We start from the raw sequence: 27,844 nt of genomic DNA, 5'->3' as shown, positions 1-27,844 counted from the left end.
CTTTCCTATGCCGCTCGCTGAAGAGGGTGTAGAATGACAGACAGCGGTGTAGCTGCGTTGTATACTTTGAGGCCTACTCGTGCATTCGGGTAGGTTCGTCCTGATTGGCCGACTACGTTGGCATAAATTCATTGTGTGAAGGCTCGCGTGTCATTAGTGAAGGGTAGTACCCAAAGAGTCCAGTAGAGGGCTCTGCCTGTGCTTATAGAACTAGGGTTACAATACATAACCTTCGTTATCTAATCCTTCCCTACTCTTGCTATAACTTTCCTGTCATTTGTGAAGCACCCAGAGGCCTCTCTTCACTAACTTCTACTGTCCCTCTCTTGGGCCTCTCTGCCTTCTCTTCACAAAGGAATGTGCGGTTTATATTTTCTGTGAACAGAGAAGCAAAATGCAGTTCCTTTCTTATGTTTTTAGCTCACCTTTATCTCTGTCATGAAGCTAACTTCTCTTCATAGTTTAAAACCCTCTTTGGTAGCATTTATACATAGACATGTCTTTATGAGCAAACAATAATAACTAAATAATATCCTTCACATATACAGTATTCCAATGTATACTATTGGACAGTACAGTGAATTAAAAGGGGAGTGATTAGTTAAATATGCATGGATACAAATAAAACATTTAAACTAGGTGAAATAAGATAAAGTTTAAACGCTTGTTGAGAGCTAAAACTAATCTTTACTGCTTCTACTGGAGAGGCTGGTTCAGGAGCCCAGACCCACTCCAAGAGGCTTCATCCAGAACCTGCTGATACAGACGGGCGAGGGAGAAGCAGAGTTAGAAGAGAAAGAGAGAAATACAATGTGAAGAGAGAGAGAGAGATGTACAGTTACAAGGGAGAACGTTAATATAAAGTAATAATATAGATATGGGTGGAAATGTTAATATAGAGTTAGAAGAGAGAGAGAGAGAGAGAGAGAGAGAGAGAGAGAGAGAGAGAGAGAGTTATAATTAATGGACAGTAAGTGAATGTGTTTATAACTGCACTTGAACACGCCTGTCAAATAAATAAATGTGCGATTAATGGTTAGAAGAAAAAGGGCTTCTCACTCCTACATAAATGAAAGCGTGTCTCCAAAGACAGAATAAATTAGCTTAGCTTTTTTACAAACAACAGAAGGTACAACAGGGACCTAAACTGTAGTTTTCAGCACACAGGAACCACAGGACTAATGCACACAGAGACAAGGCTATGCTGTCTTGTTGAGAGTAGGAGAGTGCGATGAGAGGGGCAGAGGGACTCCCTTGCTGCAGCTTAAATGCTCCTGCCTCCTCAGGTGGACCAATCGGTGTGCCCCACACAACCAATCAGTTGACGGGCACCACCTGCTCACTCACACCCACACAGAAGAGGAGATAAACCAAGCAGAGCTCCGACGACATAATGACCCAGGGTCATAACAGGTGACCTTTAATATTTTTACTTGTAATGGTGGTACTCACAACTTGGTCAGGTGAAACTTACTAAAAGTAAGACTTAACAGCGTTTGTTTACATTTATACATATATATGTCCAATCACAATCCAAGTGTAGTGTATATTGCTGGTGCAGATTTAATAATTAATCATTCATTATTCACGTAGAGTGCCAGCCCTCTTGTTTTGAAAACGTAGTGTATTGTCAATCCCTAGCAGTAAATGTCGGTACCAAATAGAACTCTCCATTTTGTTTATTGTCTACACAGCAAAGACAAGCAGGTCACATCGTTGCTCAGTACTATGCCACAGATTGTTTTGTTTTGATCCTTTGAGTAGGTCTGTAAGTATACAAAACTACCTGTGAGCTTTAGTTATTTGTTTAAAAATTGCAGTTCAATTGATTGGGTGGTTTTCAATGTTTGAGATAAGCTAACTAGCTGAAAAGCTAACGGACATAGCTATTTCGTCGCATAGGCTGTCGCTTATGCTGCTTAATTTAAGGCAACTGTATGTAATTTGGTTTATTTAAGTTAGGCTACGCTGAGGGAATCAAAGAAGCCAAGGCCAGGGAATATACCAGGTGCGGGAGCAGAGGGTGGAATCCAGGGGAGCTGAGAGGGCAGGCTGAACCAAGAGAGCACAGGAACACGGCAGGTAAGGGAGGTGGCTGGGCGCGGCAGGCAGTGCAGTAGGTAAGCAGATCTGGATAGGGAGACCGCGAAATAAGTAATACACTGGAGGAACAAGGGGTGTGGGCTAAATCAATATATCGAAGTGGAACTTTAAATGGCATAATTTGCTGTTTCCGGACGGACTAAAGCTCGAACTTCCGGTAGTACCGGATGTTGTTTTTATTTTAGTATAATAACAATGACGCGTGGATATACATACTACCACTCTTTGACGCTACATTATCATGTATTAATGTGTGTTTAATTATGTAACAATCCCAATGAATGTGACGATTAATTACGTGAACGAAGGTAATATGAGAGAATTATTACGGAAGAAGATGACGTAGCCAAATACGTCATGGATCCTCCTCCGTTTGCGAAGAGCTGGAGATATGCCCATGTGACGGCAGGGGGTCAATAGCATCCGGCCCCCGCTGCTAACCAATGAGTGACAACGAGACCGGAAGAACCTTAGAGTAGAAAAAAAAATGGAAAAGTTTTAGATCTGCCCTTCATCCTACGACGCTGTAGACAGCTAACCACTCGAAAGTGGACTGTGGACCAGTTAAGTAGGAGAAGACCTCGGCCGAGCATCCATTATAAACTTGTCATATCATTGTATTAATAAATCCTGTTCAATTTAGATGAGAAGTCTCTTGGAATCTTTTAGATCATCTTATTATAGAAATTAGAACCCTACAGTATCTAGAGAAAGGCCTCAATATCACAAAAGCTCTTGGTTCACTGTACATTCAGAGGTGTTTGAGCATAGAATCATGAAGAATTATGGTAAAATTCAAATTTGAACCATAGGAGGTTATGTGATAATTTGTGACCAAAGCCATTATGTACAAACTGTGTTTGCCACAGTGCATCAGGTATTGTGTAAGAAAGCTGTCAACATTAAAATCCATTTGGAAGACGCTCCCTCTCTTGTGGATGACATTATATTCACTCCAGTATTCCAACTCAAGGGCACAGAACAATAAAGGCATGTATAATAGTTGTGAAAGACATTACACAGCCTCCAATAAACTTAGTGCTAGCTGAATCATACATAAATGAGCAAGTCCTCCGAGTTACAGACGATTAAAGCGCTGTGTGATGGCAGGACCGTTTGGGAGTGTAGAGTGGGGTTTCACAGCTGGAAGGGACATTCAGCGCACAAATTCTTCTCATTTGAAATGTGAGAGAAAAAAGAAAAAAACATTGCAATTCAGAAGTGTAAAACTATCTTTTATATGGTCTTTCTTTGCCTGGGGGAAACTCAGATGTATATCTTAACAGAAGTCAGAAGGGAAAGACTACTCTCAATTAAATCCTTTCTGGGTCGATAGGGGATTGAGCTTTAGTCAGGCATAATTAATGTGGAGATGGATGGACATGTGATTGGCAGGCAGAGCACTGTGGGGAACTCGGAGAGTAGTGGCTAAAAAGTACTAGGCCTAGGCTTCTTTGCCTGGGAATCATTCATCTCTGTACAGAATTTGACATTAAGGTAGTGTACAGCAGTGCTAACCCTAACCCTAAGATCGCTTTTTATTCCAAATTGTATGCAGAGATCTACCAATCTGATATCTTCCAAAAAAAACACACTTAAGACTAAGACTGTTCATGTCATATTTATTTCATCAATTTCTGTTACAACAGGCTGAATGTACGTGCATACATACACACAAAGAAAAACACAGTTATGCACAGTTATCTGCTCAATGCACAATATTCATATTAACAGTAGGCATATCTGTTCAATACAAACTATCCATATTTACAGTATCTGCTCAATGCACAATATTTAGTTTCTCAGTTCAATTAATAATATTCACATTTACAGATATTAGCCTACAGTTCAATGAACACAATCCATATTAAGTTTCTCTGTTCAATGCACAATATCTGTCAATGCTCAAGTTGCTCTATCAGCCTGACTTTAATGTAACTGCACATTATCTGTAAGTCTTTTGAAATCTGGTTGATAGTTAGTGATTGCCAGTCTGAGGCAGTCAGTAAGATGTGCGTCAGTCATACGAGTTCTATACTTGGATTTTATTATTTTCATTTGTGAAAAGGCCATTTCACATAAGTATGTGGAGCCAAAGTAGGCCTTGCGCATGACACAATCAGTGGATACCTCTCTCTACTCACGAGAGACCAAAAGTCCTGGTCTCTTGCTCTGGCCTTTAATTCAATGTCGCTTTGCATTTCAATAATCTCCATGTCAACGCCCATAGGTAATGTAAACACCTCCTGCATTTTAACTGACAGCTGTTCAATGTCACTGCTGAGGAAAGGGTTTGATACAAAACCAACTACTTGCCCCATGTCTTGTACCTCCACAAATCGAGCACCAAATTCTGATGTCAGTTTGTTCAAGTGGGCGCAGAATTGTTCAAGATGAAAAGCGGTTTTGTCTGTGAGGTTTTGTGACAGCTTTTCAAGATTTGGGAAGTGTGTCAACCTCGCATGTCTTAACTGAGTGGTCCACAAACTGAGCTTCACTTTGAATGCCTCCACTGCGCTAATCATGTGACCAAGCTCTCGGTCTCTCCCTTGCAATTCTCGGTTAAGGTCATTGAGTTTTGCAGTCAGATCGGTAAGGAACCCCAAGTCCAATAACCAAGTATCGTCGGACAGCTGCTCATACTACCGTTCCTCGACTTCAGAAAACTGAGGATCTCTGGCAGCAAATCTAGAAAACGCTGGAGCACCTTGCGCCGACTGAGCCACCTTACATCTGCGTGAAGGATCAAATCTCCATATGCAGAGTCGAGTTCGTCCAATGAAGACTTAAATAGACGGTGCTGAAGTGCTTTTGCGTGAATTTAATTGACTATTTTAACAACATTCATTATATGTGACATGTCAATTGCTTTAGCTGCCAATGCCTGTTGATGTATCACACACTGATAGTTTACAAATGGTGGAAAGTCTGTGACTTTTCTGCACAACGCGACGAATCCTGAAGGAACACCGATCATCGCCGGTGCCCCATCGGTTGTGAAGCACACTATTTTATGAATGAGAATCTTGTACTCACGCACAAAGTCCTTGAATGCCTTGTACACGTCCTCACCCCTGGTTCTTTCTTTCAATGGGATAAGGGCCAGAAAGTCCTCCTTGACGGTAAAATCCGTGAAGACCATTCGGACAAACACACTTAGCTGGGCTGTGTCTGTGGCGTCGGCAGACTTGTCAAATTGAATTGAAAAGTATTCCGAGAAAGATAAGTCTTTTAATACTTGCTGGGATACATCTTCGGACAATGACTCGACTCGTCTGGCTACAGTTGGTGCACCAAGTGGTACACTTCTTATCCTTGCTTTTATGTCTTCTTTGTTTTTAAAACCAGCAAACAAGACGTCAGCTGTAACGCTCATTGCGTCTTTGATGAACTCACCATCCCTAAATGGTTTTTTGTGCTTAGCCAAAATATGGCTAACTCAGACGAACGTTTATGTCTGCCTTGCTCTTTGCTGTAGGCGCGATGAAAAGCGACTGCTGTGCTTTTAGTCCTCTTTTCAGTTCATCAATTCTTTTTGATCATAATGCGCTTTTGAGTGGATATGAGCTAATTTGGCTAGCATGATGGCGCTCCAGGTTGCCACGTTTTGGCAAGGCTACCGCCTGTTGGCATGTGAGGCATAGCCTTCTCTTTTGCTGATGTGAAAAGATATTCATGCTCCTATTCCGTGTGGAAATAATACGTTTTTGATTTATTTTTCACCGGGCCCTCAGCCATATCGATGTTAACTGTTAGGTAAGGTTGGCAGAACTTGGCACAGTTTAAAGTTACTACTTTCTCAAGATGTCCGTTAGGATATGATTTTTTTTTAACCCCGTCCACAATTGCATGCAGCCTCAGCATAGACCTCAGCATATCAAATAACCAATTGGAGTTTGTAAAATGACCTATGTGTGATTCAAATCAACAAGCCAGAGCTAGGTCTAAAAAGCTTGTTAAAACAACCAACCAACCAGAGCATGAACATTTTTATTTATCTTTTTAGAAAATGTGAAAATGCTAGGGGTCGACAGTGAAGGCTTTGAAGATCGACCAGTCGATCGCGATCTACCTGTTGGTTACCCCTGGTGTACAGGATGTGAGTGAACAGGAAGCATTTGTGCTTCTGGTGGCGCTACAGGAATGGCCGACAAATCACCAAAGTCATAGGGATTTATATCCTAGGTACCATGAACATCTGTAGAATTAGGATTATTCTGTATTGAGTTATGGTTGACCCATCTCAGTCTGTTAATCTCCTTCAGTTTGCAGACTAGGCAGCGTTCATCTGTCTTCTGAGATGAACAAGTGACCCTCGAGCAGTTGTAACAACATGTACCCTCGTGGATAGTACCATGGACGTCAAGACGAATCCCCTCAAAACTGCACCTGTTACTCTTTTCAACAGCACTTTCTGTCAGGTTTAGGGGATCCACAATCTAACAGGGTTCCAACAGAACCATCCAAAAGGCTCAGCAGAGGAAGTTCAACATTCTTCAGCTGCTGACACACCGCTACCATCCAGTCTGTTGCTAAACAGGACAGAAAAAAGGAACGGTTAAATCAAACATCCAGAAATCTGTACAAATTATACAATTTGTTACATAAATTATGTATTGGAAAAACAAACTGTGCTTTACATAATCTGTCTTTGATTTATCTGACATAAATCCTGTACAGTATTTGCATACTGTACATAACCACTTACACATGCATACAACCTCATCTATTACATCAGACATTCTATATTAGAATTTTTGTTTTAAAATAATATTCTTCATTTATATATAGGCATGAAATGTTATGATTCAAATATATATATATATATATATATATATACTATGTATATACCAGTGGCGGGCCGTGCATTTCACACCTAGGCCTTCAGTGATGTCCTACACAGTCCTACCTGAATTATTCCACCTCTTAATACCATCATTATGACGCCATGGCTCTAGAAACTATACATTTAGACAGAAACGCAGTATAACCGGGCATTGCATCACCTTAACATAGTCAAGTACAACAGAGTTATATTAATATTTCCGAAGCATTTATAATCAATACATCAGCATTTACAGTTAACTTAATTAATCAGATTATCTGACAAACCGCTCCTTGACACCTGTGTCTGTCACATAACGCAGACAAGTGCCAGCTGTGCTACATTACCCACATCTGACGTCTCGTCCACCATAACAGCGACAAAGGGTGCTTTTTTAATCTTCATTTTGATCTCTTCTCCCATCACTTCAGCAATAGCATAAATCAGGTCGTTTTGTATTTTGCCTGACGTCCCAGTAAACATGTTGTTTGTGTACAGGTGGTAATGCAAATCTGTGTTGTTCTCAGCAAGAAAAGAAAGAAGCTCCACGTAGTTTCCTCTGTTTCTGGACTCGGCGCTTTCATCGTGTACCATAAATGAAAGTTCCTGTTTACCCAAAAACAGGACACAATCAATCAGTCTTTCAATATTTCCCTATTTTTGTTCACCCTTTCGTTGTGGAGCTCCGTTTCCCTGCACACTTGTTCGTTGAGCTGTAGATCCACTCGGGTGTCCCCAAAGGTTTTCAAAAGCACCAGTGCTTGCAAGTGCCCAGCTGTGCTTTGGTGTCTCGTTGCTGCCTTGGTTAGACAACTCAAGTTTGCAAATCCAGTGTGGCTCCAAACACCAAATCGATCAGTTGCAAATACCAGGCATTCCCGGCAGTACAATTTGCAGTGCCTCTCGGAGGCTGTGAGCCAGGGGTACCACTCGTAGTTTCCCTGCTGTGCTAGGCTCGCTAGCGTTGGAGTTGGTCGTTCCCTTTTCAAGATGTGTAGCTTTACTTGAAAAGTTAGTTTTGAAAATGGCGTTGTAATTATATCTTCTACCAAATTGATCTCTTCTCCTCCTTCAGCCATTGTGGGTTGAAAAAAATAGCTTGTAGAAATCTACACAAATTAGCTCGCTCAAGTTCTAGTTCTGTTTGCTAGCTCTGCCCATAGACTGTATGGCTCTGCCTACTGCCTAGCTCTGCCTCTCAATAGTGCGTATCCAATCAGAAGATGTGCACGTGCTAACGTTAGCGTACGCCTGCTAGCTGGCCCGTTGTCGCCACCTCGAAATCTGATTGGTTAACGCCACAGTTTTGTTTGCGTTCACTTTAAGCTACAGCCGCCCGCACTGTTGATTCTGAAGGCCTAAGGGCAGATTTCTTTGACCCTAGCAACACATTATGGCTGAAATATGATTGGATAAAAGCTCTAACATAAAGGCCAGCCCTCCAAATCTCGTTCTGAGGCTGGAAGCAGCGCAGCCAAGACGAACGCTATAAAATGAAGAGAATAGACTATGGGGAATAATTTAATACGTATTTGTGGAAAAAATATATCAAAATTTTATTTATATTCTGATGATGTTTAGGCCAGCAGAGAAGGCCTTGCTGGCCCTGACGGCCCACCACTGGTATATACGGTATATTTGATTGGGTGCTTTCAATTGATAAAAAAAGTAAGTTGCGTTGATCACAATCCAATCCTGGAATTAGTCATGATAAATCACAAATAACAATATTAGCATTAACATCTGACCAGTATTTTGGAGGAGATGAAACAAACACATGTTGTTATATGGACATGTTTTACAGATCGGTAAGACAAATCGGGGGAATTCTTACTTTAATATGACATGATTTTTGAATGAGCATATTATTGTGTTTCCAGGTTTACATTATTGAGCTGTGTAAGTTCAAAGGTTCAAAGGTTTTATTTGTCATATGCACAGCATATACAGCGTATATGTTGACAAAAATCTTATATCCCATGCTCCTCCAACAACTCAACATACATGGTGTAAATAAGATAAATAAAGTAGTGCAAAAAGAGAGAAGAATATTTACAATAACAACAATAAAGATTTGAGGATGTGAAATATATACATATGTGGAATACATTGAAAGTATTTAAACACTTTACACTGTTGAATGAGGAGGTATGGACAGATGCATATATTATGTATAGCAGATGTATATGGCAGATATTTATAATATATAGATATGTGTACTATAAACAGATATGTATAATATATATATATGTGTACTATAAACAGATATGTTTTATATATAGATATGTGTACTATAAACAGATATGTATAATATATAGATATGTGTACTACAAACAGATATGTATGGCAGATGTGTATAATATATATATATATATATATACAGTATACATGTGTACTATAAAAAGATGTGAGTAGACATTCACAGAGCTCAGGAGTTCAGCAGTCTTATAGCCTGTGGTATAAAACTGTCCCTGAGTCTGGTGGTCTTGGTCCGGATGCTGCGGTACCGTCTGCCAGACGGCAGCAGACAGAACAGATTGTTGCTGGGGTGATGGGGGTCCTTTAATAACCTACCGGCCTTCTTCCTACACCGCTGGGTGTAGAGGTCCTCCATGGATGGCAGCTCCGTCCTGGTGTAGGAGCTCTGTGCAAGGACAGTTATAGCAAGACAATACCGAAGTTGATTTCTTTCTGTGAGTGTACTGGTGTCCCTTTGTAGTGATTTAATCTCCTGCCAATCCAATCATGCTCCCCCCCCCAGCCCCCACAGACAAATTTAGACAAACAAACTGCCTGCACAGAACTCGTACAGAACTCCTTTTAGTGGAAGACGGAAACACTAAGCTATATTTAGTATGTAAAGCATGTTTGATATTGAATGTGAATGTTATGCTTTGCTCATCCCAGAGAGGTGACACTGATCAATAGTCAGCTCAATAGCTGCCATTTGCAAAACAAGCTTGTTTCCTCTACAGCTTGTAATCAGGCAGAGCAATCATAATGCTATTCCAGCACATCATTTATTCCCATTAGGAAAAGCAATCACTAAAACATACTTTATCACAGCATATTGGGCACAAATCTGAGGTAAGCAGCACCGTGTCACCCCCTCAGAAATTACAGTTAAAGAACATGTTCAGCCAGTGGAAAAAAGGGTGTAGATGATCATATTTCTCTATTACTCCCACGCCTGGAGGCAAACACTTTAACAATGACTGATGCACCTCCCCCATAGGAATATGAACTTAATCAGATTGCATTCAGTGTGGTGAGTCTTCCTTGAGATACTTAGACCTTCTACACTTTCAGAAAGAAAACAATAAAAGCATTCACTGCGTTTCTCTCCTGACACTTTGGACCTCTTACAGGGCTTAATGAAGTGGAGGAGTTAACATTAGAGACAGATACCAAACAATAATTTTAGCTGGCAAAACTATGCCTGATTAGTGTATACTTCAACTCTTTAAAAAGTATTGTATATCTCCATCTGTCATAAGCAGAGTGGAAACAGCTGAGGAGATTGTTACCATGACTACTTGAGTGACAGATATAGCATATATTCCCCTTTCAATTCTTATCATTTCCCTTTAGGCAACAACCAATTTATTCTGTCAAAAATCAGTCTTGAGATCTCACACCTATAGTATATAGTGCACATAATCAGCTCATTCAATTTACTGAATATATCTGCCACACAGCACAGCTTTGCAAGCCAATCTTTACTACCCTCAAACAGTGTGGCATAGGGAAATCCTTGCTCTGACAGAAAAGTGTGCACCTCCAATTGTAGTTCCAACAGCCTGTTCAGTATCCTCCCTTGAGACAGCCAGCACACTTCTGTGTGTAGCACTGTAGTGTGTGTTCAGCTCCCATGTCATCGCAGGCGGTGAAAAAGACACGCATTGCGAGGACATGAGTTGATGAAGTGAACACTGATGCTGTGGTTTAAACGTCATGCAGCACAGGACTCCGTTTTTTGGATGCCAGTGCTCCCAGCAGCTGGGAGTAACAGGTCCTCAATGATCGTGTACAGCTTTTTGGCCTTAGCCACGAACATTGACACCGCATACGACGCTTCAAGTGCTTTGGCTGATGTTGTGGAGACTTTTCGCATCATCTCTTGGTAGGATCTATACTCAGCAATTGTTGTTTGGTGCTGAGAAGTCTCTGGAGGTGCTCTGGTTTCATCGAGTTGTTCGGTTCTCCCCAGAAAAAAAACACAATGCCTGGGGTGGGTTGTGGTTTGTTGATGTGAATCCCATCAAAGCATATGCCTCCTGATATTGACGGCATTTTGTTGGCTCCATGTTGTCTTTCTTTTTTACTCCGTTGTCCACGTTCCCTGCTGTAGTGCTGCAGGATGAGACTGGACTGCAGGGCTAACTCCCTGTGTTATTAGACTTTTTTTCCTCCACTTGATTTAAACTATTGTTGTTTACTTTGTTTTTCATTATTGGTTTATTTTGATGAGTTCAGATTTTCTTGTTATTTGCTTTCTTTAGTTTTTGATTATTCACTTTCAGTGTTTATATACGTTTGGTTATTTTATTGTTGTTTATTGACAACTGTTTTGGTTTATGTTATTTCACTCTTTAGTTATTATATACACTTTCTCTATACCGCATGAGGGCCCGAATAGCTGCGGCTTATTTTGGTTTCCTTGATTTTGCATTTGTTTTTTAATTGCTTTATTCTGTGTCTTTGAACACTCGCTGGTTGTGTTTTCCCTCTTATTTTCCAATTTAGTTACTGAGAGCCGAAGCTGGTGGTGGTGTCCAGGGTGGTGGTTTCCCCCTCCTTTTCGTGTGCTGTGCACCCCTCGGGTTTTGGATTTCCGCCGTGTGATTGTGCGATTGTTGAACACGTGTGACTCGGGTGCTTTACCTTTATTTTTATGGGCTCCCTCTACTCACTCGGCGACCCTGACTCCCCACTGGTAAGCCTCAGCCCCTAATTAGTTTTCCCCCTTTTGATATAGCCCTGTTTGACTGTCTTTTTAAACTGCATTTTAACTATTGTGCCAAATAAAGTATTATATTTTGTGATAATTGAAAACATGTCTCTTGTTCCGTCAGTATTTGAACCTGTGTGTCTTCTTGTTGACGTAGATCCTATGTTTATTTCCCTGGGTGAAATTCCGAAAGTGGCGTTATCGGACTGGTGAATGGTTTAATCCAGGGGTCTTCAACGTTTTTCAGGCCAGGGACCCCCAAACTGATGGAGAGTTGGAGCAGGGACCCCCTACTATTAATATGGCATACAATTGTGTTTTATATTAAACGGGGCCTAGTGCAGTGTGTAAACATAGATACTGTTATTGTACATTCAATACTAAGCTATTCAAATAATACACAGGTTAATATATTCATGTTTTTATTTTAAACAAGTGCAAGGTACAGTGTGGCCGTACCACTGCCATTTATGAACATATATCTTGCACACAACACAGGGCTATTAAAATAAATCACAATAAAAGTTTGAACTTTAAACAAGTGCAAGGTGCAGAGTGGCTGTGCCACTGTCATTTATAAACAAACACTGAGCTATGAGATTTTAACACTAAACATGCATGTAGATGGGACAATGAATCCTCAAACCATCTGTGGATGGCACACGTACTCTCACATCAGTGAGATGTCTGACCCTGATGAGCAGCACACAGCTGATCCAGCCTTGGACGGATGGAGGTTGTCAGGCAGAGGGTCATATCAGCCTCAGGCTGCAGCCTTGACCTGTATTTGTTTTTCAAGTAAGTCAGTGAGGCAAATCCACTTTCGCAAAGATAGGTTGTGGCAAAGGGCAAAAGGCTCATCATGGCTTTTCCTGCCAATTGCGGAAAGTCTTTCTGGCAAGAGATCCAGAACTGGGTGAGTGGTTTTGTGTCATATATGTGTCTGAACGTACTGTCAGTGGATAGTTCGATTAGCTGATCCTCCTCCGTCACTGTCAGGTGTGTGCCGTCTGCTGCGTTGTCTGTGAATGGAAACAGTATCCATGTCTTGTCCCTGCGCCAGGAGTCAGCCTCAGAAAAGTAGTGCCCAAATTGTCCCTCGAGCGCCTCCAAATGCGCAAGAATTGCGCGTGTAATGGGGGGCGAGAGCACAGCAGAATCTCCCAGCTCATCCACTGATGGAAACATGGAAAATATTTCCTCCCCGATGCGCTCCCTCCACCTTTTGATTTTTTTTAGAAAGCCTTCCATTTTGTCATACAGTTGAATGGCATGGGTATTGCGGCCTTGCATTGAACTGTTCAGTTTGTTCAGCTCAGCGAAAACATCAGCAAGATAGGCAAGTTTGGTGACCCAAACATTGTCACTGAAAAGTGCAGCCAGCTCTGTGCGCTTTTGGAGAAGTAAAAACTCCCGAATAGACTTGCGCAATTCCAGCACACGTGACAACACTGTTCCACGTGAAAGCCACCGAACCTCGGAATGGTAGAGTAGCGCAGTGTGTTCTTCTCCCTCAGCAGCACAGAGATTCGAGAAGAGACGTGTTTGCAATGCGCTCTTCTTGACTAGGTTGACTACTTTCACTACCGAGTCCATGACATCTGCCAATTCAGCGCTCATATCTTTGGCAACAAGTGACTCCCTGTGTAGCATGCAGTGCGTCCAAATCACTTGCGGAGACACATCCCTTACAAGTGCGATTAGTCCACTTTTTAAACCAGCCATGGCTCTTGCACCGTCAGTGCACAGCGCAATACATTTTGTCCACGGAATGTCATTTTCTCTGAAAAAAACATCGATCACTTTGAAGATTTCAGAACTAGTTGTGCGTTGAGGGAGGCACTTACAAAACAAAAATTCCTCCTGCATTTCCTTATCATCGACAAAGCGCACAAACGCCAGAAGCTGGGCGTCCTTCGACACATCTGTTGACTCGTCTAATTGTAACGCAAATGCATCTGCCAACCTCAGCTTCTCTATCAGTTGCATCCTCACATCAGATGCCATCTCGTCTATACGGCGAGCTATGGTTGTGTCCGACACTGGAATGGTTTTCAGTTTATTAATGTCAATATCATTTCCATACATGGTTTTACACATATCGGTTGCTGAAGGCAATATTAAATCCTCTGCAAGTGTGTATGGCTGTTTCTTCTGGGCAATCCGAAGAGCAATTTGATAAGAGCATTTCAAAGCTAGCTCCCCAACTTTGGCTGATTTTCTGATCAATGTCTGTTGACCTTGGAGGGATTTGAGGCTAGCTTGGAAGTATTCAACAGGTTTGTCTTTTAAGTGGCTGTGTGTTGTCTCCAAGTGACGCTGCAGCTTTGATGGCTTCATAGATTCATTTGAAAGAACAGTAGAGCAAATGACACACATTGGAAACTCAATGCCATCTGTCTCCTTAAAGGTAAACCCGAACTTCAGATAATGATCTGAATATTTTCGTGTCTTCTCCCTTTTGCGCTTACCCTTATTAGCTGCAACATCTGCAGGCGCAGCAGGTTCTGCCTCGTCACTTGCATGTTCACTGGTGGATGGTATCTCGCTTGTGCTTGTTGATTTTTTCGCTCGAGTTACAAAACGATCCATTTTATATGTATGGTCTTCTCAATAATGTCGCTGCGTGCATCCCTGTGTCTGGGTCTTCAGTAAACTGGGGCCTGAATAGGCTCTCGTCCAATCACGGGGAACCTGACAGAGCCAGCGCATAGACATAATATTATGTCTATGAGCCAGCGTGTGTCACACGGCCTCGTGATTGGCATATCTGCCTCCATTTTTCCGTTCGCTATAATATTTTGGATTTGTGTTGTGCATTTAAAGACATTGCAATTTGTGGGAAAAAACGGTTTGTAAAAAAAAAATATATATATAAAAAATTGTCTAATCAACCAAAGATTTCGCGACCCCCCTGCAGTACCTCCGCGGACCCCCTGGGGGTCGCGACCCCCCTGTTGAAGACCTCTGGTTTAATCAAACTCACTTTAAATAAATCCATTCATCTCCCCTATCATCTGCGGCTGCTGCCATACAATTCAAACAAAATTCCATTTCAATGTCTATTTGTTATACTATAATATTGCAACTGGCTTCACGCTCAGTGTGATTCTAGGTCAACGTCTTCTTCACTGAGTTATATTTCGGCAGTTTACGATTGCATTAAAAATAGGAATATTTTATATAAAATTGTGTTTTTTATTTAACTTATTGTACTATGATTATTTTTTGAAACACCACCATTTGAGAATCACTGTTATAGACTATACAAACAACACATTATAGATTCCAATTATTACGAAACCACACAAATAAACGGCTGCTGAGCAACTAGAAATGTGCTCAAACACCGTCATATGGAAATTGTGTTGAAACCAACAAATACAGAAAAGCACAGAGCTGCAACTAAAACTCCTATTAGGAAACTTGTGAAAAGGTTGACGACAATGAACTCATATTACTTATTTTTCACATTTGATTCAAACAACTTAATCTTCAGACGTTCTATTTTAGCATTCAGCTTGTGCCCATCCACATTCATCACCACCGTCTGCATAAACTCGAAGGTGTATCTCAGAAAGCTCAAATGAATACATAAGCCCCAATACATGTGCGTTTTTATTATTTTCTAGTGTTTTAAAGTTTTCGTCTGTTCAGTCCAAGTACCCCGGACCCAGTGGTGTAGTCTACTTTTTTGTAGTGGGTATACTGTAATAATTGTACTCATCCATCTTAGAGCGACGCATCGCGGAGCGACACCTGTCTCGAAAGCAACACCTCATGAACACCATCACACTCACTAATGCATAGAGTATGCATCTTGAGACTGGTTATGTGTCAACATGTCAATGTATTATAAGCATTTTTATGTGACTTTTGACTACCAGTGACATTAACAAATAAAAGAATGAACAATGATGGAAAAGGCCCACTTATCTTCTAGGGTTGAACAATTAATCGACATTTTTTATCAAAACCTCAATATGGCTTACTGCAATTTTCAATATACAATAAATATGGTCATGCTACAGACCTGACCCACACATCATATTCTACACTTTAAAAAAATCTTTGTTTCGCATAGATCTGCACAAATATCACACAATAATCATTTTAAACAGATTTTTCAATGCATTAGATATTTATTTAAACTTGTTCAGCCCTATTATCTTCCATATATCATTGTCAAACTATGTACTGTAACAGCTTAAATGAACAAGCAAACATCCTTGAAGTGCTACAAGACAAATTAGCTTCAAACAAGAAACAAATGAACAAATAAGCTTCACCTCAATAAATGAAGGTTGAAAAAGCACTCAACATGTCCCTACTGGGTTCACTGTGTTAGTCCACAAGCGCTGAAAAAAGGATGGAACACTTCTAGAAATAGTCTGGTAGTCTACAGAGCTTTCCAGATATGTTTGTACTCAGGCATCTGAGGTGTGCATTGCCTCCTTGCTTGCGTGGCAGAGCGATGGCTTCTCAGCCATGTTGTGACGTACTTCCTTGGCTCAAAAAGTGTTACAGGGGGCCCATTGATGCTGATCATCATCAAATTACTTATATTTGACAACAAGTGTCGATCTCTTGTCTGTGCATATATTGTTCATGAGACTGAAGCCCCTTTCACACTGCCAGGGATGGTCTTCATGCATTGTATGAGTGGCTTTAAGCTTTCAGGCTCACTGTCTGGGTGCTCAAGGAAATCTCTCATACCATTGACTGCTTGCTCTTCACCAAGATTGAACCGCCTGCAGAGTCGTTTCACTTGTGCCTCACCATGCCGTATGGTAGCAGGGGTTGATGGCCAGTTGCCTGTATCCAGAACACTGGGATCATGAAGCATTTCACCATCAAATGAGAGGCGCTTCTCCAAGTTGTTGATCAGTGATGTGTGAGCTTTGCATTTGACTCCAAGGGAACAGATCCTAAATGTCCCAAAGCTTGTGCAGTCAGTGCCTCCTCTAATTTCTCTCCTTGGGTATCTTTGAATGATGCCAGCACTCTGATGGTTTGCAAGTTCAGATTCAGGTCACACAGGAATTCCTTGCTTTGCATTCGACGTGCCAGGCCTCTATACGTTTGTCTCTCTGTGCTGCTTCTTGTTTGGTCGCCTGCAGCATTTTCAAAGTGTCTATTGAGTGCTTCATATGATGTCCACACAGCCTTTACAGAACGGAAACTGCTGGCCACCCATCGCGTACTTAAAACTCTGCCAATTTTCAGGACTTGCGAGCCCACTTCTTGTGCTGCTTCCAGAAGCTCTCGTGAATTTTTATTGGACTATAGAGATTGTGGATCTTCTCTAGGAACACTTTGAAGTGGTTGACTGCCTGAACCTCATCCACAGCATCAGATACAGCCAGTTCCAAACGGTGGTTCATGCAGTGCCATGTGAAGAGGTTAGGGTACCTTGCTGTCAGCCTGGTTGCCACACCAGAGTTCTTGCCTAACATGACACTGGCTCCATCAGAAACAAATGAGACCCAGTTCTTTTGAAGCCACTCTTCAGTGAAGCCTGCAGTGTCCAAACAGTTCAGCAGAGCTTCTTCTATATCCTTTGCCCTTTGGCTCTCCAGCTCAACCAGCTCCAGGAACAAAAATGCAGGAGTAGCTCCATCCACTGAGGCTTTCAAGTTGACAATCATTGCAGATTTGTGGCTGATAGATGTAGCCTTGTCAATGAGAACAGACAACTTGCTTGAAGACGTCACAATACTGTGATTGTGATACTGTGATATTTCTTTCTGCATCTCTTTTGCTATGTGTTCTACAATTTTTGTGGAACTGTACCTTGAGTGCAGACTAGTGCCCATGTTGGCACCATTTTTTTCCTGAAGCTCAATGAGACTATCATGGTCAGTAAAAGGTTGGTTCATCTTCGCAAGATAGTATGCTGTTCTGAATACAGAATATGTCTCTGCAAACACAGTCTCTGACACAGCTTTCACCAAATTTCCAACTAAATCCTGTCCACCCTTCCCTGTGAGCTCCTGGGCTATTTTGTGTGCTCTGGACGTCTCATGTCGTCTAATTTTGTTTCTCAGAGAGGCCAGAGATGTTGATCTGCTTGAATCTGAGGACTGGATCTTAAAGTGCACCCACTCCTCAGACATAGACACTCGTTGTTCTGTGAGGACACCGGTTGATTTTGTAGCGCTGCAAAGAGCACAACCTGGAAATAAACAAAACCATGACTAATTAGCATAGTATAATTTTTTACCAATAACATCTGCAGAAAAGAGCCAAGATTTACTCAAAAGTATTAAATAAACTGCTTACAATATTTACATCATGGCTAACAAATAGTAATTAAATGGTGCAAAGGTTTCAAATGCACTTTTAACATGACCATGAATTAACTCTCATTTGCATAGTCATTGACTTTATGAATTTCTGTTGTTTGGATCAGCTTTCCTTTGCATGTGTGCTGACATTTACCTAACTTTCTGTCCCTCCACTCGAACCAAGGATGCCTGTTCTTAAATTCCCTAGCCTGACTTTCAGTCCACAAGGCTGGCCAGGAGCTCTCATCTGTGTCATCATCTGAAACAAGGAGATAATATAAACATTGTGTTCTGTTTATGACTGCACATACACACACACACACACACACACACACACACACACACGCAGTATCTCGCTCCCTTTCTCTTCCATTGATCCACCACACTAACGTTGATCAAGTTAGCTAGTTCTAACCAACTATCCCCTGCTACTGTTACGTTAATGATAACCATGCTAATTTCACTTACCTGGTAACTTTGCGGTAGCGCCGGGCTCGTTCTCTGTCACCTTTAGGACAGCCGCCTGACCTGGCTCTTCTTCTGTAGTGGTAGTAGGGGAAAACTTCGGAAAACATTGAAATATTGTCGCCTGTTTTCGTTTCATGTTTGCTTCCTGTTTAGCGCTCCGCGAACTTGAATGGTGGACGGATCAAATTGTGATAACGTTAGAGAAACGCGGGGTTTGGCAGAGCCGAACGAAGTGTGTTGCTGTTGCTTAGCAACAGGACAGGCGACGGAAGCCCCAGACGTCCAAAAGTATTAACACAGAAGGGGAGAAAGCGTGAAAGCGCAGTCACAAAATGATGTTGTTACGTATCATCGCTCAGTTTTAAGAGGGTATACGGAAATCACTGGCATTTTCTAGTGGGTATACGGCGTATACCAGCGTATCACGTAGACTACACCACTGGTGGGAGGAGGATTATTTTTTTGTGTATTCGAATGCCAAGTCCATCTGTCTTATCTTTAATGCAAATGTGGCTTTACCAAAGAAAGGGAATTTGGAGCAGCATTTCAAGACCGTCCACAAGAGTTACGATACAAACTTCCCAGCTAAATCTCCACTGCGCGCCCGAAAAGTCAAGGAATTGAAAAGTCAGCTAGCAGCACAACAGTCCATTTTTACCAGCAATACCACGAGTAAGGCTGCAACCATAGCTTCTTATCGTGTCTGTCGTGTTCTTGCAAAAGGAAAGAAATCTTTCAAGGATGGTGAGATTGTAAAAGAAGTGTTCATGGAAGCCGCAGATGCGCTTTTTGCCGATCTTAAAAATGGAAAGGAGATTGTGTCTGCTATTCAGGATGTGCAGCTATCAAGAAATTCTGTTACATGGCGATGTGAGGGAATGGCGGAGGATGTTGAACTGCAATTGAGGAATGATATTGACTCATGTGAGTGTTTTTCTCTGCAAGTCGATGAATCCACTGATGCTGTGGATGTGGCTCAGCTATGTGTGTTCATTAGAATGGTTTTCGACAATATGAGTATAAAAGAAGAGCTGCGGACCATTTTGCCTTTGAAAGGGCACACAAGAGGCACAGATATCTTGCAGGTTTTTATGGAATTCGTTAGTAAGAGCAAGTTGCCCCTCTTCAAACTCATCTCCATTACAACCGATGGGGCTCCAGCAATGATTGGTCGTACTGCTGGGTTCATTGGATTGTACAAACAGTCTGAATCTTTCCCGGATTTTTTGAATTACCATTGTATAATTCACCAGCAAGGGTTGTGCGGGAAGATTTTAAATATGAAAGACGTGATGGATGTGGCTAACAAGATTGCGTGTTCTGTTCGGGGCAGGAGTCTGCAGGGGCGATTTTTCCGTGCGCAACTGGAGGAGACCGGTGCAGAACACACAGATCTGCTGCTGCACACAGACGTAAGGTGGCTCAGCAGAGGTACATTTCTGGAACTGTTTTCTAAATTGTTGCCCGAAATTAAGGAATTTCTGAAACGTTCAAACCATGCTGAGTATGCACAGCTAGAAGACAGTCAGTGGCTCTTGGATTTAGCCTTTCTTACTGATCTGACTGACAAGCTCAATAACTTGAATCTAGAGCTGCAGGGTAAGAACAAACACATCATCAACATGATCAGCTCCGTGAACACCTTTAAAAGCAAGTTACAGCTGCTATCAAGCAGGTTGCAACAGTGTGATCTGCGGAACTTTCCACACATGGACACAGAACTTAAGCGTCAGGGCAAAGACTGTGCGGAGCTTGAGAGTGCACGTTATGATGATCAAGTACAAAGCATCTTGTCAGAATTTGACAGGCGCTTTACTGACTTTGCATCCATTGAGCCTGTTGTCAGTTTTCTCAGTTTTCCATTTGGGGAAAATATAGATGTGGATTGTATAATTTCCAGAGTGGCATCACTCTTCAACCTGGATAGCGCTGCTATTGAGAATGAGATCCTCACACTAATGACATTGAGCTCAAATCAAGAGCTACACCTGACACAAATGTCCAATTCTGGAATCTAATGCAGAAAGAAGTACCCCAACCTCAGACAAACTGCAAAGAATTTGACTGCACTTTTTGGATCAACATATTTGTGTGGGTCTGTGTTTTCACATATGAAAATCATTAAGTCAAAATACAGATCCACCATGACTGATGACCACCTTGCGGCCTGCTTACGGCTGGCACTCAGCTCCTACTGTCCGGACTATGAGAGACTAGCTTCCTCCTCTCAGTGCCAGAAGTCCCACTAAGGTAGAGAACCACTTTTCCAACTTGAACTAGGCATTGTATTAATTGGGTTGTATGTTTACTTCAATAAATGTATTATTATTGTTAAAACTTGATCTTTGTGTCAGAAAATTGTGTTATTGTATAGGTGCACAATTAATTGTGGCTACGCTATGGCTTTTGATATGGCTTGGTAGATCTCGACACACTATCAACTTTAAAAGTAGATCTTGATTCAAAAAAGGTTGGGCACCCCTGCCTTAAAGTAACACAGACTGTGTGTCAGATTGAGAGCATGTGCTGCACTCCTGGGAAACAAAGCCAGCTCCAAAGTCTGTCTCTCGCTCTGTCTTTCCTCTTGGACCCTTGCAGTAGCTACCTGTTTTGGCCTTTGTTTGTCCTTACCTTTGTATAACACAGCCAACAGCTTGCACTACATTATACTCACTAACTAGCATTTACATTACTGATGTACTACTGATGCCCTCATGTCACATCAATAGACTCGTCTACCATCTCCTGTGTAGCCGACTACCTGACAGACAGACTACAGTGTGATTAACTGGGCGGTGTTCTGTTTGATGGAGATTGGTAGTACTTGAGGTCCTCAGGGGACAGAGCTGTCTCCTTTGCTGATTGTCATACACCGCAGCTCTATAGAGCCTAGGTGTTAAATCCTCTCACCACCGATACCATATGCATGCTCACATGCTATGTGAACGGATTCATTATTCCATAAGGGCTGCTCTTTGGGACAGCTTTGTCTACCATTAGTAGATGTAGTTTCTCCAATTCATTTTATTATTAAGTATTTCTCTTCAGGGTCTAATGGCAGCCAAATGTTCAGAATCTGAATTCTTTTATTCGTCCTTCAGAGAACAGCAAATGTACTGATACTCAGGGTGCGATTTGTAGGGGGGGATGGTGAGGATTTCCCCCCCTCTGGTTTTCCTATCCCTACCTCTGCTAAATTATTTTTATCTCCGGTGGGGACAAGGATTTCCCCCCCTTGATAGCGATGAATGCAACTTAACTGCTAGACTACTTAAACTCTTGAAATCTAACGATCTTCAGTGTCAGAGTAGGCTATTCAGCAGCCTTCTGGCAGACTGCGCATATTTCGGAACGTCATCGAAAACAAAAACATTGTAACATTTTAGTGCGGGAACTTTGCAGGAAAAACAGCGCTGATGCAAACATGAAACGCGTTCAGAGCAGCATATCGTCCTACTTTACGGGACCAAATAATAAAACAACGAAATGAACACCTGAGAGTGATAGCGCAAGAAATTCGCTGGAGGTTGGCGTTCATGTAGGCCTGCAGGACGATTCCCAGCCACTTGATGAAAGAAACGCCGATGTTGCTAGCGACTCTGAAACGCATGTGGTAGGAGGGTGCATTGAGCCGGGGCGCTTTGCTAAATGGAGAGAGGGTCGTGAGTGGCTAGCTGTCAGCACAGACGGGTCAGTCAATTGCCAAGCTTGTTCCGACGTCAGGGATTTAGGCCCACACACACAGGAAAGGCTTCATATAGACTCTGCCTTCATTAAAGGCATAAAAGCCAAAACGGCAAAAAAATTAAATGACAAAATCAGCAAGCACGGAAAATGTCAAAGCCATATCAAATGTATTGAAATTGTACAAAAAAGACAAGACGCCGCAATTGAAAAGGCAAATGAGAACAGTGCAGCTCTGTGGCGAAAGCATCATGAGCATAGTTTAAAAACCACAGAGTACTGCATTCGCACAGCTTACATGATCTGCTACACTGACCTGTCATTCAAAATGCAGCCTCACCTGGTTGAACTGCAACAACTCAATGATGTTAACCTCGGTAACATGCTGCATTCTGACAAGGCATGTCGGAATATGCTGATGTTTATTGCAGAGAAAATGACAGTGCGTCTGGTGGACTTCCTTTAAAGCTCACCCGACAAGTTCAGCATTCTCATTGATGAGAGCACAACAGTTTCAAATAAAACATGTCTGATCATTTACATTAGAATTCCATTTGAAGGGGAGTGTTGCAATTTCTTCTTCCAACTTGCTGAGTTGCAGTCGTGCACTGGATCGGCGATCCGTGACACTGTGCTTCAGTGCCTTGAGAAGCAGGGTATCTCAAAAGACATGTTGCGCTCCCGACTAATTGGGTTCGCGACGGATGGGGCCGCCGCTATGTTGGGCCGATACAAGGGGGTCGCCACACTCCTACGTGAGGAGATTAACCCCAACCTGATTGTCATTCACTGCATGAATCACAAACTAGAACTTGCCGTCCATGACACTGTCAAACAAATTACAGATGCAAGTCATTTCCAGATGTTCACTGACTCCCTGTACGCCTTCTCTCAAAGTCCAAAGAACATGCGAGAGCTAGAGCTTGTCGCTTCCAATTTGGAGATGCAAGCTCGCAGGATAGGAAGGGTGTTTGACGTGCGCTGGCTATCCTCGTCTTGCACATCTGTGACGGCTCTTTGGCAAAGCTATCCAGCCCTGGTCAAACTCTTCGCGTCACTGGCCGAAGACACATCACGATCAACCAAAGACAGGGCCAAATGTAAGGGAATGCATGCTAAGATGACTCAGTGGCTTTTCGTGGTGGAGATGGCATTCGTAAAAGACGCGCTCGAAACGATGCAGGCCCTGTCCCTCTTTCTTCAGAGACGAGATGCCACAGCAATCACCGCTACTGCTGAGGTGGGCGTTGCCGTGCGGACACTGAGGGCTATGAGGAATGCCGATGGAGTGAACATACGATGTCTGAAGGAGGAATTGGGCAGTAAGCAAACATTTAAGGGGGTTAATGTGTCTCAGCCGAGTGACGGAGAACAGCGGAAGGCAGAGACCTTTCGTGAGCGTTTTTTCATCTCCTTGGCCGATAACATCCAGAGCAGGCTCGATGACAACGGCATTTTTTCTGCGGCGGCTGCGCTGAACCCCTCAAATTGGCCCTCCGATGAAGATGAACGGTTGCTTTATGGGGATGACAAACTTCTGACCATTCATAAAAGCCTTGCTATAGCAGACACAAATATGCCCACACTCCTCAAAGAATTTCATGAACTGAAATGCAATGGTGTCACTGGGGAGACTTTGAAAAAAGTGCTCATCGCTGTCTCCACGCTCCCTGTGTCAACGGCTGAGTGCGAGCGTGGCTTTAGTGCGATGAACCACATCCTCACGGAAGAACGAAACAGAATGCACGTCTCCACTTTGAATGGCCTACTGTTCATTGGTGTCAATGGTCCAGAGGTGGCATCCTTTCCTGCGCACACATTTGCAGAATTGTGGATAAAAGAGGGCCGAAATGCTGCAGACAATGCCCCGACAGGAAAACCGAAAAAGCCACCACAAATTCGTCACCAGAGCCGACTGTTTACCTAGTCTAGTTTTCCAGACCTGTCCCTGAATTGTTGACAGCACGTTTTGCTATTTTAGTGAATTATTTAGTGAACAGGTGTATATATATAGCCTACCTTTTGCGTTTTTTTCTCCCTATGCAAGTTAAAAGTCCAATGTTCTTGTCTATGAATAAAAAATAAAAAACATCCCCCCCTCTGTTTTTTTGTCAAATCGCACCCTGCTGATACTGATTCTGTCTCAAAAACATGTTACTGAGGTGTTTTAAAGGTTTCCCTCAGGGATGCACCGATGCCAAATTTCTTGGCCGATGCCGTTGCCGATGTAACAATTTGGCTGATGCAGATGTTTTAATGTGTTTGTTTTCCACTATTGTTATTTCACTCTCTGCCAGGAAAAATAAAATAAAAGTCTCTCAAAAATGGTTTCAGTTTCAAAGGCCGAGCAATTGTTATTATAACCTCACAGTACGCTGTTTAGAAAATACGCAGCTTGCCCGGATCACCTGCAGCTCTGCCCGCTGTGAGGGGACCGGTGAGCGGAGCAAAACACACGTTTAGAGTTAGACCTATCACACTTAGCTAATACCTCTGAATCTACCTAAACTAGTTATAAATATATTTACGCTTTACTGTCGGATCACTCATTACTGGATCAGCGATATGCATGAGAGGGCTGTCAGGAGAAGGAGCGCTCCGTTTATTATTCCCGTGTTATTATCCAAAGTTAATCTACATAAGCAAATCGCGGATCTCTGGGTGAAACAGTGGAATAGTCCCACACTGACGACATGTTGTGTTTTTGTTTTCATTAGTGTTTTTTAATTTTCTTTTAAATACAAACGGACTAAGGGTGCTGCAGATGTTCTGACGGAACGCAGGACAAAATAACTAAAGCATTGGCGACGGCCAACGGTGAATGTCAGCTTATCTGCCGATGTGCAGATGGCAGTAAATAGGGGGAATATCGGTGTCTGGCCGATGTATCGGTGTATTAAGCGTCATCAGTCATTTGTTCACAGTTTTCTTTAGTGCAAGACCAGATTCTGTGCATACTGATTCTGCTTTCAGATTCAACTTCTTCTAATATAACATGAACACAAATCCATCTTATTCTTTTTGAAGTCTTGCTAATGCATTCAGCCTGTGTACATAAAAAAAGAACGGTGACTGACTGTTAAATTTCAGGAATTGCCTGCCTTACAGTTCAGAACAAATTGGATTTAAAATTGTACCACTTTATCTTTACAGCAATCTGAACATCCTGATGCAGACATTGGGCAATGTAATTTATGATAACACTAATAATGCTTCATCGAAGAGCAGGCAAAAGCAAGATGCTAACAAATACAAATGTCACATGGCAAAGCAGAGCATGAAGTGTGAGATCAGTGTTTTTACCACTGGCTGAGCATTAGGTTTCATGGTACATTTCTCCCTGTCAGGTCTGACTCCTGCAGATTGATATGTTATTAAATCTCCTGCTTGGCAGCACTGATTGATTTGATCAACAAATAAGGCATTTCTCTGAAACTATTCATCATCACATGCCTGCACACATCTAAACATCTCCATTTACCACTTCAAGTAAAGAACCTGCCTGGGTGAGAAAAGTGAGCGAATGGAATGTAAGTGTGCAGACACGCATGACTTCCTGTATGTCACTTGCACACACCCAACCTCCTGAGATGCACTGACTGAGGAGCAGTGACATGCCGTCTTAGTTTGCAAGGTAGGCAGTGCTTACCCTGGCTCTCTTGTTAGTCACATATTTGTAACCCCATAATATACATTTAATATAAACAAACGTGTATTACTTGTATGGCCAATTCTACTGAATTGGTGCAAAGTGAGGTTGGAAATAGTTTACTCACTAACACATTGTCTGTATATATATTATACCATATCTAAAGTACACATAACTAGTAAATGAACCCTACATTTTTATATTGTATTTTCAGACTGTGTTTAATGTTTTCCCTCTCCCAAAAATTGTCACTACCGAAACACAGTATTAAACTACAATAAATAAGTGTTATATTAACCTGTTAAGACTGTGTTTCCTTCCCTTCTCTAAAGAGTATTTAAAAAAATATTTATTGAAGTTTTCACAATTAAATCAATACAAATGTTTCTCTTTTTTTTTTCAAAGATTTTTTGGGCTAGATTAGCCTTTATTTCAGAGTGACAGTGTTGAAAGGGGTAGACAGTGGGGATGATATGCGTAAACGGTCCCAGGCTGATTCACAATAATTCAATTTATACAATTCATCAAATTCCAGAGTTGATGATTGATGAAACTGAACATACATAAAACCAATCAATAATCATAACATTTTAGTTGATGACTCAATATACTTTATTTTTTTTAAACGTGCAGTGTTTCGGTAGTGACAACAGTATTTTGTTTGCAAGGCTGTATCACATTCCCTTAACCTTATTACTTAATCCTAACTGATAACATGCCTTATGTTGGGAATATCACACATAACACAAATGTTTTGTAGTCAATACAATAATTGTATTTTTGAAGACATTTAAAGTACAAACATTACTTATCAATGGAAAATAATCAACCAAGTGGGTTCAGGAAAAGAGAAGAAGAAAACCAACAAACATGTGAGATTATGCTTTTGCTGTCAGGCTTCTAGCTTATCATGAACACAAATTTAACCAGTTTCACGCGCGCACACACACATGTGCAATTTTAAAAATGAACTGGATTTCATTAAAACAGCAACCGGTCTTCATGTTGCTTCGTTATTGCAAGTGAGCTCCTGCTTTTTGTAAGCCATCATAAAACGGGTCTTCAGTGGTTAGACTTAAAAGACGCTATCGCTCTGGCTAGTCTTTACAGCCAGGTGAATGGAATGAGAGTGAACAAACACAGGGAAGATAAACAAATACACACACACACACACACATACACACACACACACACACACACACACACACACACACACACACACACACACACACACACACACACACACACACACACACACACTCACACACACACAGAATGAGAGAAATATTTAATGTACTGTATGTTTAAGGGGTTCAGTGTCAGACACCATCACAAATCCATTCACAAATGTTCAAATAATCTTCTTCTATGTCTTCAATGATTCCAGGAAATGGGCCATCATCATATGTGATGACACGCCACTTTCCAACAAGGACTTTAGTGACGTCATCAACTGGAACGAGAGTCCCTTCACACCGAGAGCTTGAGGTGGATGACTTCCATCTCCTGGGGCTGTTGGTTCATGTTCATACATCTCTTCCAGGCTGCACAATGTAGGTGGACGATGGGTGGAAACAGGGACAGATGTTCTCTCTGTTGCAGAAGCAGCTGAGCACTCTATAATGGATCGTGCCACGTGTAGTGCAGATTACTTGATGAATGCTCAGTGTACCTTTGATGGTGATCAGCTCTTTTGGAAGGAGTGTGCTTACTCTGTTTATCTGTTCTTCCACCACCTAGAGGAGCATGACTTTGGCAAAAGAGGAAGGAGTGTGTCATACAGGGCTTTCGCTGTGGACATGTCAGTACCCTTGGCTACCTGTGAATCAGCAGTTCTCTTCATGGTGGCTCCAATGCCATCGGCAGGCCCTTTCCCG

General features: G+C 41.9%; 1 long non-coding RNA gene across 1 annotated transcript; it reads left to right on the top strand.

Moving 5' to 3' along the window:
* The first annotated feature begins 1,305 nt into the window (after positions 1-1,305).
* Positions 1,306-27,844, top strand: LOC134882485 (uncharacterized). The gene is made up of 3 exons (XR_010168162.1): positions 1,306-1,413; positions 27,355-27,520; positions 27,708-27,844. It is a non-coding gene; the product is annotated as an uncharacterized LOC134882485 (long non-coding RNA).

Source organism: Eleginops maclovinus, chromosome 20 (assembly GCF_036324505.1).
Source record: "Eleginops maclovinus isolate JMC-PN-2008 ecotype Puerto Natales chromosome 20, JC_Emac_rtc_rv5, whole genome shotgun sequence".
In the NCBI taxonomy this organism is placed as follows: domain Eukaryota; kingdom Metazoa; phylum Chordata; class Actinopteri; order Perciformes; family Eleginopidae; genus Eleginops; species Eleginops maclovinus.
Note: the sequence above shows the minus strand (reverse complement) of the source record. Positions and strands in the feature narration are given on the sequence as shown.